Source organism: Pinus tabuliformis, chromosome 4_2 (genome assembly GCF_031772625.1).
Source record: "Pinus tabuliformis cultivar Carrire ecotype Pingquan chromosome 4_2, CPIR1, whole genome shotgun sequence".
In the NCBI taxonomy this organism is placed as follows: Eukaryota; Viridiplantae; Streptophyta; class Pinopsida; order Pinales; family Pinaceae; genus Pinus; species Pinus tabuliformis.
In genome coordinates, this window is record NC_142304.1 from 430,341,022 (window position 1) to 430,357,549 (window position 16,528).

The 16,528-nt window shown below is 38.1% G+C and overlaps 1 protein-coding gene across 2 annotated transcripts in view; it reads right to left on the reverse strand.

Moving 5' to 3' along the window:
- LOC149169799 (tetratricopeptide repeat (TPR)-containing protein) overlaps positions 1 to 16,528 on the reverse strand; it is a 437,974-nt gene that overhangs the window by 314,777 nt on the left and 106,669 nt on the right. The window lies entirely within an intron of this gene.

Genomic DNA, 16,528 nt, shown 5'->3' on the forward strand with positions numbered 1-16,528 from the left:
AATTGATGCTCTTATTCCAACCTCGATGTGGAAAAGACTCCACACACATTTTCATTGCAAGAAGTATTCTGGGCAAAGGAAAATAAAAACTCCAACACCCAATGATGAAGGTCCCATCAACTTCCTCCAACCAATTAAATTTCTTTCGTGAATTAAAAAAAAAAAAAAATTGAGCTAGTCAAAAAAAATTCTGAAGTCAAATCTTTTATTTACTTGCTCATTTCAAGTTTAAGGTTTTAAAATTTAACTTGGATCAATAAAGAGTCAATTTAGGGCTTTATCGTTTTTCTCCAAAACTTAAGTGGGATCGATTCGAATTAGTTTGTGGAAGGAATAAGTTACCGAGTTTGAATTATTTATATTCCTCAGCACCAAATTTTCACATTTAGCTACTGTGCAATCATCTCTTTGGTATTACAAATATGGCATAATAACTTAAACATATGAAATGACTTTGCAATTTTCATGAGCATTCGATCGGATCTACAATTTTTTGGATATGATATGCATAAAAAAGGTAAATCTAACGTTGATCTATGAAGTAGATCACTCCCTTTAAAATGTGATATGAATTCTTTCCTAAAGTAATACTTCATATTTGTTTTATTGAAGTATTGATTTGATGAATACGTGGTACAGGGTGAAACTCCAATATATTTTTGACTTATTGGAATGTTCACATATATAAAATAATTTTGATGCCATTTCCAAGTAACAAAGTAAATTGAAATTTAAATCTCAATGCACCATATCTTTGGAATTCGATGTGCAAGCTTTTTTAAATGGATACATCATACCATGCTACTTATTATTTCTATTTATATTTCTGATGTTGATACGTTGTTAGCATCATTTTTCTTTTAATATGAGATTTCTTATCCAATGCATAAATGGTATCCACTTTAATTGCTTGCTACATGGTTTAAATATGGTCGAAGTAACACAATAATGCTTGACAAAATCACATGTTAGATCTAGGCAAGATTTTTCTTAGAAATTTTTACACTAGAGACATGTTTCGATGTCTTAAAAGAACCACAGGATCTATTGTTAAGCAAGTAAAACTACGGTTGGGGATAAATACACGTGGGAACTACACAAGATTTCATATGGTTGGAAACATATTCTCACCTTGTTGGAAATCCCTATAACCCTTGTTGTTACCCCTTTGAGTAATACAGAATTAGACAGCAGTTGTACACTAACTCTTACTTCCATGTACTATCAGGGATATCGAACGTCCCATAGGTCTCTCGAAACCAACCATTTAGCCACTTGACTACTATAGTGGCAATGAGAACAACACACAAGAAGATACTCTCACATATCATGGTAATTGGGTAGTACAGTTAAGGGTATGGTCAATCCCCCTTAGATAGAGATCTAAGATGTTGGGCTGACCACTATTGTTCGAGCTTGTTAGTGTATTAGAGAGTTGTAGCACATGGTAGACCCTTTGTTTATCAACCATTTCAATCACATAAATATGCTAATTTACTCTGTGTTATTTAACTAGAATTTGCACTTTTATTGCTGGGATCAATACGTAATATATTAATCTTTAATTCACTATAAATACATCACTTAAAATCATATGGTTGATATTTTCTAGACACTCCATCAACTTGCACCATTAATCATTTGAAGAATTTTCCAATCAACATTAAGCCATTTTCCTTCATAACAAGTTAAAGTCTAATTCTAGTCATCTTCCTTCATAACAAGTTAAAGTCTAATTCTAGCCATCTTCTCACCCGTACTAAATGATAGGCTTCATATTAAGCATAAGGAATCCCCCTTTAGGTTAGGATATCATTTTTTGGACCTAGAAATGAAGCAAAAGGCTATCGAGGTTGTTGTCGCTCAAATTGTACACAGAATTGCAACAACGGTCAGGGCAGGGGTTGTCATTTTGATCCCTGCACTCTTCGTTTAAGTTGCCTCCTAAATGTAGGTTGGCGGGGGTAGTCCCTAGGGATGAGTATTGAAGAATCTAGGGCAATGAGGTGTAGAGTGATTCTTCGTGACAAGATAACAATTTATGAAGTCTATTTACAATTTGTCTTTGTTAGCTTAATCTTCTTCTTTGCTTATTAATGCATGTGTGTGTGCTTCATCAAACTACTATCAAAACATAAAACAAGAACACAAGATGTTGTCTCTCTGCCATGGCCAAAACCTCTCTTCTCTTGAGAGGAAAAGCGTTTGGTAAGTTTTCTCTTATTGAAGCTTCTTTCTTGATCAATGCCAAACCCTAGACCCTTGAATAGAATATCCTCCAAGCACAAGTCAAGTCCTTCCTTTCTCTGCACTATGTCTTCCCGGCACTTTATCCACCTTCTTCCGGCACTTCGTCCTCCTTCTAGCACTTCGTTTTTCCTTCCACTATTAGTAATCTTTCTAGAAGAGATACTTATCTCTAGTGATCTTCTTTAACTAAGAATCCTCCTTTATTCTCTTGATCAACCAAGTCCCTTCTTGATGTATATTGGTAGGCTTAGTGTGATAGCACTGCAACCCTAAAACTCACACATGTGAGAGTTCTTGTTGATGTTCTATGGTTCCTTTTTCCTTCTCTTGAGGTCCTTCCTTCTTCGCTTGTGTAGGAGGCCTAGTAGGCCTAGTTTGAAGCCCAAACAATCATAGATGAGAAACTTTAATGTTGTTGTTGTAGTGACCACAGTCAACCCTCCTATTCCTCATGCGTATGGCTACAATCCACCCTAAAACAATCCTTTATACTTCGGTTATATTTCCTCCTTCTTCACTGCTCTAGAGGTTCCCTTAAACTCGACTTTTCCACCCTTTATTCGACTGCACTTCCTCGCTAATTTCAGAGATGATCTTCGTTGTCTTTAGAGGAGTGGACAGCCTTTGTATATAGAGGATTGTCCCTCCTTTAGGCCGACTTGCTGCTTTGAGGCCGACTTGACTTTCTTTGCTGCGATAGGTGCTTTTAATGGTGCCATTACTTCTTTTGATGGTGTCTTTGCTTGGAGGAGACTTGACTTTTCTTGGAGATGTCTTCTTTGACTTTTATACACGAATATACATAATGTAACATACTCTTAAGGTCTTCAACATAATTCTTTTGACTCTTTGACTCACCTATAGCACTTTGACATGTGCTAGACCTACTTCAATGAGCAAGAAACTCATTGACATATATTATAAAAATAATATTTCTTTTCTTGAATAAATACAAATATCAAAAGTACATTTATGAAGACCGAGCCTAGTTACATTTCCTTCAACACTCCCTCTTAACTAGGGAGGTATTCATACAACATTACAAGGTGTTTGGCTATTATCAATATTGAAGAATTCACATAAGAGAAACTAGATTGGCAATCCATCTATTACAGCATCATAATAACCAACATTGTTTCCACAGCAAGGCCTTGACTAACAACTCTATCTCTCAATAGATCAGAGCACAATGTTGGCGAGATTAGACACATTAGTCATTGTCTCTCAAGGTATATACCCACTCGGGTGTTCACTAAGTATGAGCTTCTAGGACTATTCTTGTCTTGGGTTCCTATCCCTCAAAGAATAACGGTCCTCTTGCCTACTCTTGTCTTGGATGCCCTACACATCCTCAAAGAGTATCAGATGCCAAATGATTACCCAATCCTCCCATTCTTTCTTCCCAAGTGAAGACAATAATGTTGTGTCTATCTTGTGTCTACATTTCCATTCATGGCCTTCATCTAGACTTACGGTTGTTAGTCCTGGTCTAGTGCTTGACACATGAAATGGAAAAACACAATTGTCACTCCTTTGTAATCAGGGGTGATCCAAAACTCCCTCTTGATCAGGGACCTGTCAGAGCTCCCTCTTAACTAGGGACTCTTTCATTCATCAGCAACTTCTTCTTCGTGGGTCCTTCAGCTGCTTGATCTCCTTCCTTGCTTTGATGTCATGAAGTCTTTGTTCGAACTTCTTCTAGGTAGGGCACCATCCATCGATCACTTTCCCTCCTGGTTTGTCATGTCATTGCTTCCTTTGTGGAAAGTGGCTTTCTTGTCATACATCAAGTTTCTTTGTCATCTGGCTACTCCTTTGTCATATGTCCATGCTTCAGAATACTCTTCTCATGGATGTTTCTTGTTTACATGCTTCGACCTAGTAGCCCATAACTTCATCCTGATATTGCTTCAACATTGCTTTTTCTTTTGTTGGATGGCTTCTTCATCACAACATCTTTGTAGAGTAGAATCAGTTATCTGCATCTTTCATATCTCCAAGGCCTTCATCGGTGTCAAGGGTCCTTCCTTCCTTTGTCAGAGTTGTCCTACCTTCTTTCGGGAGATATCTTCAAAGTATCTTGTCAAATAGTGATTCTTGGTGATCATGGTGTTCTTCACATGCTTGATCTCTTTCTTCATTTGCTTTTCTTTGGATAAATTGGTCAACCATCTTATGCTCCTTGAGAGCACTTCTTCATTGCTTGCTTCCTGGACTAGTCAGCATTTCTTCTTGCTTCTTAGTCAGCAATCTTATACTCCTTATGTGAGCATATTCTTTTTTTGACCTTCATTGCATTGTAGTACATGCCTTCGAGCATGTCCTTGGTGAAAGAGATTCTTTCATACTTGATCATGTTATAGAACTATTCCCATGACTCAATAATATACAAATGATAACATGACTAAACTTTGATGCATACATACCTCATCTTGATTCTCCTTTGATCATCTTAGCTTCATTTGGTTGTCCTTGGTGTGGCCCTTCTTGCTTCATCTTAGCTTGCTTGCACATCATCCTTTTCTTGAATCCCATGAATGGGACTTCCCAATGAGACATCTGCTTCTTATTTATGAATCTTCTTTTGAAGATCCCATCATAGGATCTTGAAGATCCTTACCCTGCAAATGTTTCTTTCCTTTTGATGATGGAGGTCTTCTAAGATTCTTAATCATGATCAATTTTCTTTCATCGTGGATGAGGTCCTATACTAGGCATGCTCCTACATGAATATCTTGAGCTATAGCTACCATGCTCCTATATTCTAGAATATATTTCTAACCATGCATTTTGTTCTCATTATAAACGTTATTAATTATTTCTACATGAGTATCTAGAACTCTATGTACTACATGCTTCTAGATTCTAGAAGATGTTTCTAGCCATGCAATTTCTACATGCTCCTATTCTACTCAAAACCTTGAAAGAAGACTTGAAGTAAAGAGTTTGACTTAGTCATAGTAGAGATCCGGAGGATCTTCCTTCTTTTGCTTTTTTTCTTCTTCTTTCACCTCTTGAGTCATGTGAGCTTCTTCCCTCTTTCTTTTGTTGTTGTTGTCCTTCTTAAGCTTAGGACAATTCCTTTTGTAGTGTCTATATTCTTGGCAGGACATGTCTTTGTTGTTTGTTCTTCGTGGACCAAATTTGCCAAATTTTCCCTTTCTCTTGGCCATGGTAGCAAATGCTTGCTCCTTTGATCCCACATCTTCCTTTGCTTTAAGTTTGGTTTCCTCTATCTTGCATAGAGACCACATTTCACTGAGTGTGGTTGCTTCCTTCTTGGCATATATGCTTGATGTGAAGTTGCCCCAATCCTCAGGTAGAGAATTGAGTACTACAGTTGTCATTTCTCTGTCAGGCATGACTTCCCCAAGCTCTTGAAGTTGACCCCTCATCTCAGAGATCTTCATGAAGTAGGGAGCTATTCCTTCCTTTGATATCTTCATCTTGTACAATTCATTTCTTAGAGATATCACTTCTCTAGCTATGGATACTAAGAATAGCTCTACTAGCTTACCATAAATTTCTTTTAATGTTTCAAATTCGGAGACATAAGGAATGAGAGAATCCTTAATAGATTCTATTAGAATCCTTTGAGCTTTTGTCTCATCCTTATTGTACTTGGCTAAGGCTTGAGTTTTTTCCTTGGCAGGGATATTGATATTCCCTTTGACATGTTCTAGGAGTTCATTCTCCTAGAGAAGTAAATCTATCCACTTCTTCCATGCAAGAAAGTTATTGGTACCTACCAATTTGTTGCTTTCCTTGCAAAAAGACATTGATGTATATTCAGAAGGAGACATATACTTACTTGATAGATTATGAGATGTAATGGATTTGATTCCTCCTTAAGACTTGATGGCTTGCCTTCCTAGGATCTTGATGTTCTTCAAGTTGCCTTCTCCAAGTGGACTTGCTTGATGAAAAGATTTGCTTGGCAACTTGTAGATGATGTAGGTCCCTTTTTGATCTGATCTTCTTTGTAGGTGCCTTTGTGTAAGGCTCTTCTTCTTGCTATGTAGTCTTCCTTGATGAATGATATATGGTAGGCCTTCTTTTCTTTGAGTAGATTTGGTTTGATGATTCAACCTTGTATATGCCTATACTTGATGAGTGTTCTTGAGTTTCCCTTTCCTTGATGTGTCACCTTAGCTCTGATACCATGTTGAAGAATCTAGGGCAATGAGGTGTAGAGTAATTCTTCGTGACAAGATAACAATTTCTGAAGTCTTTTTACAATTTGTCTTTGTTAGCTTAATCTTCTTCTTGGCTTATTAATGCATGTGTGTGTGCTTCATCAAACTGCTATCAAAACATAAAACAAGAACACAAGATGTTGGCTCTCTGCCACGGCCAAAACCTCTATTCTCTTGAGAGGAAAACGCTTCGGTAAGTTTTCTCTTATTGAAGCTTCTTTCTTGATCAATGCCAAACCCTAGAACCTTGACTAGAAGATCCTCCAAGCACAAGTCAAGTCCTTCCTTTTCTCTGCACTATGTCTTCCCAGCACTTTATCCACCTTCTTCTGGCACTTCGTCCTCCTTCTGGCACTTCGTTTTCCCTTCCACTGTTAGTAGTCTTTCTAGAAGAGATACTTATCTTTAGTGATCTCCTTTAACTAAGAATCCTCCTTTCTTCTCTTGACCAACCAAGTCCCTTCTTGATGTATAATAGTAGGTTTAGTGTGATAGCACTGCAGCCCTAATACTCGCACATGTGAGAGTTCTTGTTGATGTTCTATGGTTCCTCTTTCCTTCACTTGAGGTCCTTCCTTCTTCGCTTGTGTAGGAGGCCTAGTAGGCCTAGTTTGAAGCCCAAACAATGATAGATGAGAAACTTTAATGTTGTTGTTGTAGTGACCGCAGTCAGCCCTTCTATTCCTCACACGTGTGGCTGCAATTCACCCTAAAACAGTCCTTTATACTTCATTTATATTTTCTCCTCCTTTGCTGCTCTAGAGGTTCCCTTAAACTCGACTTTTCCACCTGTTATTTGATTGCACTTCCTCGTTGATTTCAGAGATGATCTTCGTTGTCTTTAGAGGAGTGGACAACCTCTATATATAGAGGATTGTCCCTCCTTTAGGCCGACTTGCTTCTTTGAGGCCGACTTGACTTTCTTTGTTGCAATAGGTGCTTTTAATGGTGCCATTGCTTTTTTTGATGGTGTCTTTGCTTGGAGGAGACTTGACTTTTCTTGGAGGTGTCTTCTTTGACTTTTATACACGAATATACATAATGTAACATACCCTTAAGGTCTTCAACATAATTCTTTTGACTCTTAAGGTATAGCACTTTGACATGTGCTAGACCTACTTCAATGAGCAAGAAACTCATTGACATATATTATAAAAATAATATTTATTTTCTTGAATAAATACAAATATCAAAAATACATTTATGAAGACCGAACCTAGTTACATTTCGTTCAACAATGGGATGATGAGAAACTTGTTGGGAACCAACAAGTGCAGGAGACACAACTAAATGGCCTGGCAACTTGGGTTAAAATTAAATAGCAGTGAGATTATTAAGCACAATTTGAACAGATTCTTCAAGATTATGAATGAGAGACCAGTGCCTTTAAATTAATTACTTGCACAATATAGATCAATATTCCAAGTTACTAGATAAACAATTGTTGCGGGATGCAAATTCTATCCTAAGTGAAGTGCAGGACCTAGATCTAATGTGTGATGCAGGATCTTGGTTAATTTTAATTAGATGCCCTATCTAGGTGAATCCTTCTCAATTCTTTTGGAACTAATCTCAAACACACGTTGTAGAGAGAAGCCCAAAGGAAGGAGGCTAAGGCCTCATTAACGATACCTCCCGTGGGGTTCTAACCACCTAGGTGTATCTATTCCTACAAGGGATTGCCCGCAAGAGAACTGCAAGGTCACATATGTTAACTACGAATGAGGGTCTAGACTCCTCAAATTGTGTGAACAAGGTGGTCCTATGTTTCTTTCAACCAAGCTTATGCTTGGAGGTGTGTTTTAGAGATTCGCTGCTAACCTAGAATGAAGGTGTTGATATGAGTGATTGCTTCAATGAGATTATAGATATGTTAAATGCTCCAATCAAGATTAAATTACTTGAAAACAAGATGCTCACAATGATATTCAACACAAGATGACAAGAGCAATTAATAGAGCACTTAGAGAACAATTTAGAAATTATCCCAATGAAACAATATTAGCAATCATCAATCATTCAAGATGCTTATTAGAGTCACTTTAACACAATGAGAGCAATATCTTCTTATCAATTAGATCATGAACCAATTATGCACAAGGAGAGATGAGATTGCTCACAGTGATATCATGAAGCCAACAAGTGCATTTAAATTATAACGGATGCTAGAAAACACAATGCAATGATGAAAAATGCAAAGAGGCAATTATCTAGCTATCCTCAAGATGCAAGACTTATATAGTTGATTCACCAATGATTTTTGAAAATGTTGTCACCTTGAAAATGCACTAGACATGAACAAATTAGATCAGATTGCTTTCACCATGAAATCAGTCCCAAAACTTGAATGAGAAGCATGCAAAAACAAATTATTTAATCCCTTAGATGATGTGTGTTACTTCTTAGAGTTATTAGGCTTATTTAGAAGTGTTTGTAGGCTTCTTTAGAGTGATTAACACTTGATTATGCCACTGTATAATTAGTCTTCAGATCTGGTTACTTATGAGTCATGACAGCCAAACAGCCAACAAGAGGGAGAAAAGGAGCGAGGATCAAACCCTTTACGCCTAGCAACCTATCTTCAATGGCAAATTTGTCTTGTTGAGGCACCACAAAGTGATCGTTGAACTCTCTAACATCTGCAACCACCAATGATTATACTGAAAACCAAAGGAATGCTCTCAAAACCCCATGGCTAGGGCAAATCTAGGCCTTCTAGGCCCACGAATAGGATAGTTGGACAAATATGGCAAGTGCAAGCCCCAAAACTTGATGTGTAGCCTTCAAAATCCCTTGAAAAGTCCTGCAACTCAAATGTATTAGTGTGAAAAGAAAGATTGATGACTAGTCAGCCTTCCTAGAGCATGCGGCTAGGGCTTTTAGGCCCTCTAATGCTTGGGGCTAGGGATTTAGGCCCTCTAATGCTTGCGGCCAGGCCTAGAAATGGCCTTAAGGTTAACAACTAGGCTTCAAAGGCCTTGGATGATGAAACAAATGAATTTTAAGCCCTTGAAACCCTTCTTCAATGGATAATGAGCCTGCAAAACCAATATTAGTCCACAAATTCACAATTAAATGGTAAAAATACAATCAGAAACCACTACAAACCCTTGCCAAAATTCACGTTAGGCCTACAAAACAAATTATTAGCCCTCAAAATCAATTGCAAGGATGGAATTAGGCCCCTCTAGGGTTGCAGCTAGGTCTCTAAGGCCTAATTAGCCTTGCAGCTAGCCTAGAAGGAGCCTCTTAGGGTTGCGGCTGGGCTGAAACAAGCCTTCTAAGGTTGCGGCTAAGGCCTAGAGGCCTCATAACCCTTGTGACCACCTCCTGCAAGAAAAATATGTTAGATTCAAGACCAAAAATTGACCCTAGCTTCAAAGGGACCACCTGCAAAATTTCTTCAGATGTACATACTCATGATAAACCCTGGTTTATGCAGCAAATAAGCCCTCTAGGGCTAGCGGCTCCCTCTTAGAGGCTTAGCGTTGGAAAACTAGCACTTGGGTCTTCTAGATCAAGCCCTAAAAGGCCTAGATCAACCTCTTCCAGTTGAACGCTCTCCTTGATTGAGCAAAACGGCCCTCCTCAAGTGAATTTAGGCCCAAACCCTATTTGTCTAGGCTAGGTGAGGGTTTCAAACTTCTCACTTCATATTTGTCTTTGAATCCTTGAGCTAATGGCACCTGCAAGTCAAATAAATAGAGCCAAGCCAAAAGAACTAGAAAATTCTAAAATAAAAACCCCAAAATACTTTCTACAAAATGAGAAGAAAAAAAATATATAGGGGTAGAAATAATTTACAAATTATTTACGATATCTACAAGAGAAATATTAGCTCTAATTAGCAAATAAATCATTTATAGCCCAAGTAGATTTTGAAAATAAGTAAAAGAAATAATTTTTATTTAGTGTCTAATCCAAGACTCTACACCAATAACCGTTAGATAAGCTCAAAGTCCAAACAAGATGTGATCACCTCAAAGTCCATTAACTTAGGGCATGCCCAAGGGCTGAATATTTGAAGATCTCTACACAAAAGATAGACTATTAGTTTCCAAAGAGGTTCAATTCACACAAATAGACTAGAGATCTAGAGATGCTAGATCTACCAGCTTCAATGTGCTTACTCTAGCCCAATACCTAAAGCAAGATCCCTGTGCTATTAGATAATCCAACCACTGGCTATGGAACAATAATCTTCAAGTAAATATAATTAGATCATTAAGATCAATTCAACACATACAATGAATCATCAAGCAAGAGACACCTTGAATTGAAACCCAAAAGACTTTTTATTAAAAATATTCCATCAGAGCTTTGGCCCAATACAAAAGATTTTCAATCCAGCTGATGTTACAATGAGGAGCTTGAAAGCTTCCTTATATAGAAAATGATAGGGATCAACCCCTCCAAGTGGAAATAACAGCTAGTTGCATCGATCTATGACTTGATCCTTGCAGAAAAAATTTGATAACTTGATTAGCTGGCACAAATCTCCAAAAAAATTGATCTTCTTTGTTCACTATGTTGGAGGGTCAAACCTTGACTTCTGGACCACAGGATGACCTTCAAAAAATACAATTATCATTACTTGTGCAAAATTCTTAATTGCCTGATCCAAATAATTTGGTTTGCTAGAAAATAGTCTTCTCTGGCCCAACGAATTTTTGGACTGGGTCCTTCTTCCTTGGAAATGAGGCTTTTTATTCTTGACTTGAATATTTTCCTTTGAAAATAGCCTCAAATAATTTTTTGATGAATTTTCCACTTGAAGCGTAATTAATTTTTCCCTTCATTTTATTTTTTGACAAAATCTGGCTGATTTTAATTTTTTATTTTTTCCAAAAATTAAATATAAAAAGACTCAAGAGGAGATTAAATATTTTTTCCACCCTCTAAGTGTATCCTAAAAAATATTTTGATAATGGTGTTCTAATTATGAGGAACTATTCACCAAAATATTCATAGATAACACTTTTACATCAAGATATTACAAATTCAACCCTTAGAAGGGGAAATACACAAAGACAAAGACTCTCAACACTCAACCAAATTCTGCGACTCAAGACACATAATCTAATATGCTAAAATACATAGACTCGATAACACTAGGACTCACCTAAGACCTTGTCAATGAGCTCCACCCTAGCTTTGGGGTATATCTAGGAGAAAAACTCTGCCAATTATCTATGTTTACAAACACAGATAATTTGGTGAGGTTAAAAAACTCCCTAGAGTGAAACCTTTTGAAAAGAATTATAGGCTTACCTAGGTGTTGTTACATGGCTTGATATTCATACTATAATCATTTTTACATTATATAAGCAGAATTTGGGATTACAATGATGATATTGACTCAAAAATTTTCTTCCATTGTTGTATGCTCTGCTTCTTGGACTATTGACATGTACATGGCCAACAGAGGTAACAATGGGTAGCGTGGTCGATAGTTTCCTTCAGTTTGCCCCTTGTTGAAGTTAGGAGTTTTCCTCTTGAGAGACTTTGTGCAATAACACAGTGTACATTTGAGCATCAAGCATCTAGAATCTAGGTTCTAGCAACTACAAACAAAGATACAAATAAGTCATATAACAGAAAGTAGACCATTAACCTATGGAACAAAATAGGTTTTCTAGTAATTGTCAACAATATCTTACCAAATAATTATGATTAAAAAATAGGCAATCTGCACACCAAAATATGAAGATTGAAAGGTCCAAATCAATAAACCAAGCTAGTTGCTAATTATTATGAATCTATCATCTAAGACATAAAGTAGCAAAAAAGAGAAACAACTATTGTAGTATCTAGGATTTTTTTATTTAACATTCCTTCCTTTTTGCACCACCATGACTATTGCATGGGCCTCCACGTGATGGTAGTGGAGTTCAAGCGGGATGAAACTATGTAGAAGTTGTAGGTGGAATTGAAAATGAAGCACCTAGTGTTGTAGCTAGAGTCTCGCAAATGGGGACTATTACCCACCACCAGTGGGTAACCCCTATAGGAGAAATTCTCCCCTAGATTTGTCTTCACCTGACAGCCAACAGTCCCTTGCATCCACCTAATAATTAATGATGTGCTTCCATTCTCCGTCACCTGAGCCATCCATTGTGTACCCTCGCTCCTCTGTCATGATCGTATGTTCGAAGGTGGACCATCCAATGCCGAAAGTATGATTTTTCATTATGTAATTAGGTGTTTAGGCTTGCTTTTCTTGGGCACACTTGGGCATGGATTACTGGGAGACTTGGAAGAAGGAAGGGCTTTGACTGTACTCTTGTTCCCTTAACTTAGCTTGGGAGTTAATCTTTCATCCTAGTCTGTTAAAATTGGCAACTAGGGCCAAACTCCACCTTGGACAGCTCATATGATGGAGATGATATCTTTATTGGATTCCTCTTTCCGAGAGGTGCAAGATTGATCTAAAGATCATCTTGTTTGGATAAGTAGAAACAAGATTTTGAATTTTATTCTCACACATGTGCAAATTGTCAAGGTCAGCCAAAAGTCTAATGTAGGCTCATGTAGCCCCAATAGATGTGTCTCCACCCCTCATCAAATTGTATAAATAAGAGAGACATTCTCCTCGTTTGGACATCATCACTCAACACATCTCTCTCTCCTCTCCTCTCCTCATTGGTTCGTACAGTAAAGCAGCAACTCTTCTTCTTCTCACGTTGACTTGGGTTGACCGAAAATTTCAGGTAGAAATCGCAAGACTGTTTTAGGCTATTTGTAGGGGCGTTGACCAGCATTGACCGACGGTCAACTCACCTATTTTGACTGCAGTGTTCAGGCTGTTATTCCGATCTCTTGAAGCCACATCTCTTGGCACAAAAACTGAGGCAATTGGAGCATGTTTACCTGCGTTGCCCGCAGAATCGTTGACCACAATGTTGACTGAATTTGACCGAAATTTTCAGATTGTTTTGGTTTGACTTTGACTGTCTTTGGAGGCCAAGTTGACTAGGTTTAGCCAAGCTTATTTGGAGGAGATTTTCTGTTGGTTTGACCAGCGTTGACTCTCTTGTTAGGGCATCTTGTTGACTGTTATTTGGCTGCACTGTTTTGACAGTGATTCGGCAAGTAAATTTTGTATGATGTACTCTCTCTGCTGAACTTTTGAAGAATAATAAGAAGATTTGATCATTCCCCACATTGGGGATTTTCCCTGGCATCCGCCAAATATTGTGTCCTCTTGTCTTGGCTTGTCTTCTACTTATTGTTTATGTTCTATCTACATTTACTATCAATGTTAATGTGATTGCTAATCTAGAAATCAATATTGGGCTAACAAGGAAAATTGAGGTAAATTACTCTAAAGCATAGAACATACCATTGTTATCTAAAATTAACATGGTATCAGAGTTGAGGCGAAGACAAAGCCCAAGCAAGAGTGAGAAAAGAAATCACTAAGATTTGTTGGACAAGGACAAGATTCAATGGCCTCCTCATCTTACTTTAAATCTAATGACAAGCTCAATGATAAGTCTAATTATCATGCATGGAAGATGTCTCTTGACTTGACCTTGGAAGAGCATGATGCTATGGACTATGTGCAGGGAAAGATTGTTGAACCTCCTTCAAATGCACCAACTGCCACTAAGACAAAGTACAAGAAAGGTGAGATCAAGCTAGCAATGCAAACCAAGTCCTCTTTCTCAAAGACAGGAAGACGAGAAGATATCCAATCCTACTTCATGAGGATTACCGAAATCAAAAATGATCTTCTATCTATTGGAGAAGTTATTGATGACAGGGAGCTCACTCTCATTGCCCTTGGAGGTGTCCCTCGTGAATGGGATGTGTTCAACACTACTATCCTCAACAATGACCAAATTCCAGGTTTTGATGAATTATTGACTAGATGTACTCAAGAAGAGACAAGGATGATGGAGAGAGACATGCCTTCAAATAGGAATGATCCTATTGCATTCTCTGCTCATGCTAAAAAGAAGAACAATGCAGGTTCAAAGAAACAAGGTCAAGGAAGACAGGGATTCAAAGATGGAAGAAAGGGAAGATGCTTCAATTGTAACAGGTTTGGCCACTATGCTAGGGAGTGTCCTAATAAAAGGGATACACCTCGGGATGATGATAACAACAACAACCGCAACAATTTCAGAGGCAACAACAATCAAAGGAATGGTAGGTTCAACAACAAAGGAAAAAGGAATGCTCGTGCTACTCAATATGGAAATGGTCGGCCTCCCAAAAGATAAAGAATCTCCAGATATGATGAGTCTAATGTTGTAGATAACAAGCGAAAATAATTTTATCTTTTATCTGCCCTCTCTACTGCCTCTCCTCCGGATACCTTAGATAATTGGTTGATTGATAGTGGTGCCTCAAGGCACTTCATTGGGTATAAGGAGGCTCTTTCAAATTTGATAGAAAAGGACACAAATTTGAAAATCATTCTTGGAGTCAATGCCACTTATCTCGTGAAAGGAACTGGGAATGTTACTCTTCAATTGAATCAAGGTAACACCATTCATCTACAAGAAGTACTATATGTACCTGATCTAAAGAAGAACCTGGTATCTATCTCGGCAATGGAGGACAAAGGATTCAAGGTGGCATTCATTGATGGAAAGGTACGTGTTTGGAAAAGAAATTTCAAAGAAGCATTCACTCTTGGATTCAAGGTTGACAGCCTATATCAAGTTGGAGGAAGTCCACTGGGAGCTATGTCTTGTGACACATCTCTTCAATCTGAATTATGGCATCGAAGGTTTGCTCATCTTCATTATAAGGCTCTACCCAATGCAAGGAAGATGGTGACAGGTATGCCCGAATTTAAAGTAGAACATGAAGGTGTTTGTCAGGGTTGTGCCGAAGGAAAACATACAAGGGGACCATTCCCCTCAAGTGATAGCAAGACTACCGACATTTTGCAATTGGTTCATTCTGATCTATCTGGTATGTTGCCCATGACATCTTTGGGAGGATATTTGTATTATGTTATTTTTGTGGATGACTTCTCTCGCAAAACTTGGATTTATTTCTTGAAGAAGAAGGACGAAGTGTTCAAATGGTTCTGCTCTTTCAAAGCCTTGGTTGAAAATCAAACAGGGAAGAAGATCAAAATATTGAGGACCGATAATGGAACCGAAGATGAATCAAATGAGTTCAATGATTATTGTAGATAAGTTGGCATTAAGAGGGAGTCTACTACCGCATATACTCCTAGGAAAAATGGCGTTGTTGAAAGGAAGACCGAGTATGTTCAAAATAGATGCCTTCATCAAGCATTAGATCCAAAACTCCCGAAAAAATTTTCATTGGTAAGAAACCTGATGTTTCTCATTTTAGAATTTTTGGTAGCCCTGTGTATTTTCATGTGCCGAAAGAAAAGAGAAGCAAATTGGATGCATCTGGGAAGAAAGGAACATTTGTGGGCTACAATGAAACTTCAAAGGCATATAGAATCTATGTGCCTAGTCAAAGAGAAGTGGAAATAAGTCATGATGTCACCTTCGATGAAGATGTTGCCCTTGGGAAGGTTAGAGACCTTCCTATTCCAAGGAAGGACAAAGAAGAAGATGCAAGAAAGCAGGAGGAACCGAAGGACGAGCTAATGCCCAATGCTGAAGCACCAATGGATCCCATTGATCCACCTCCCCATGAGCCCTCCTCCTCAAAAAGGAGACCCCCATGGCTCAAGCAGACTCTCGAAGATGCCGAGAAACATATTGCACCAAGGGGCACATTTCGTGAAAGTAAGAAGCCGAATGGGTACCAAGGGTACTTAGTTGCCATGAGCACCATTGTTCAAACTAAGCCTTGCACATTCGAAGAAGTTGTGAAGCACCAAGTTTGGAAGGATGCTATTAATGAAGAGTGTGAGTCAATTATGAAGAATGATGTCTGGGATGTGGTCCCTAGACCCAAGTACAAATTTGTTGTCACCTCGAAATGGCTCCACAAGATCAAGCATGTCGCTGATGGAAGTGCTGAAAAATTCAAGGTCGGGTTTGTTGCTCGAGGCTTCTCTCAAAAAGGTGTGGACTGTGATGAGATATTTGCACCAATTGCTCGATATACCACCATCTGTTCGATCATTGCCCTTGTTG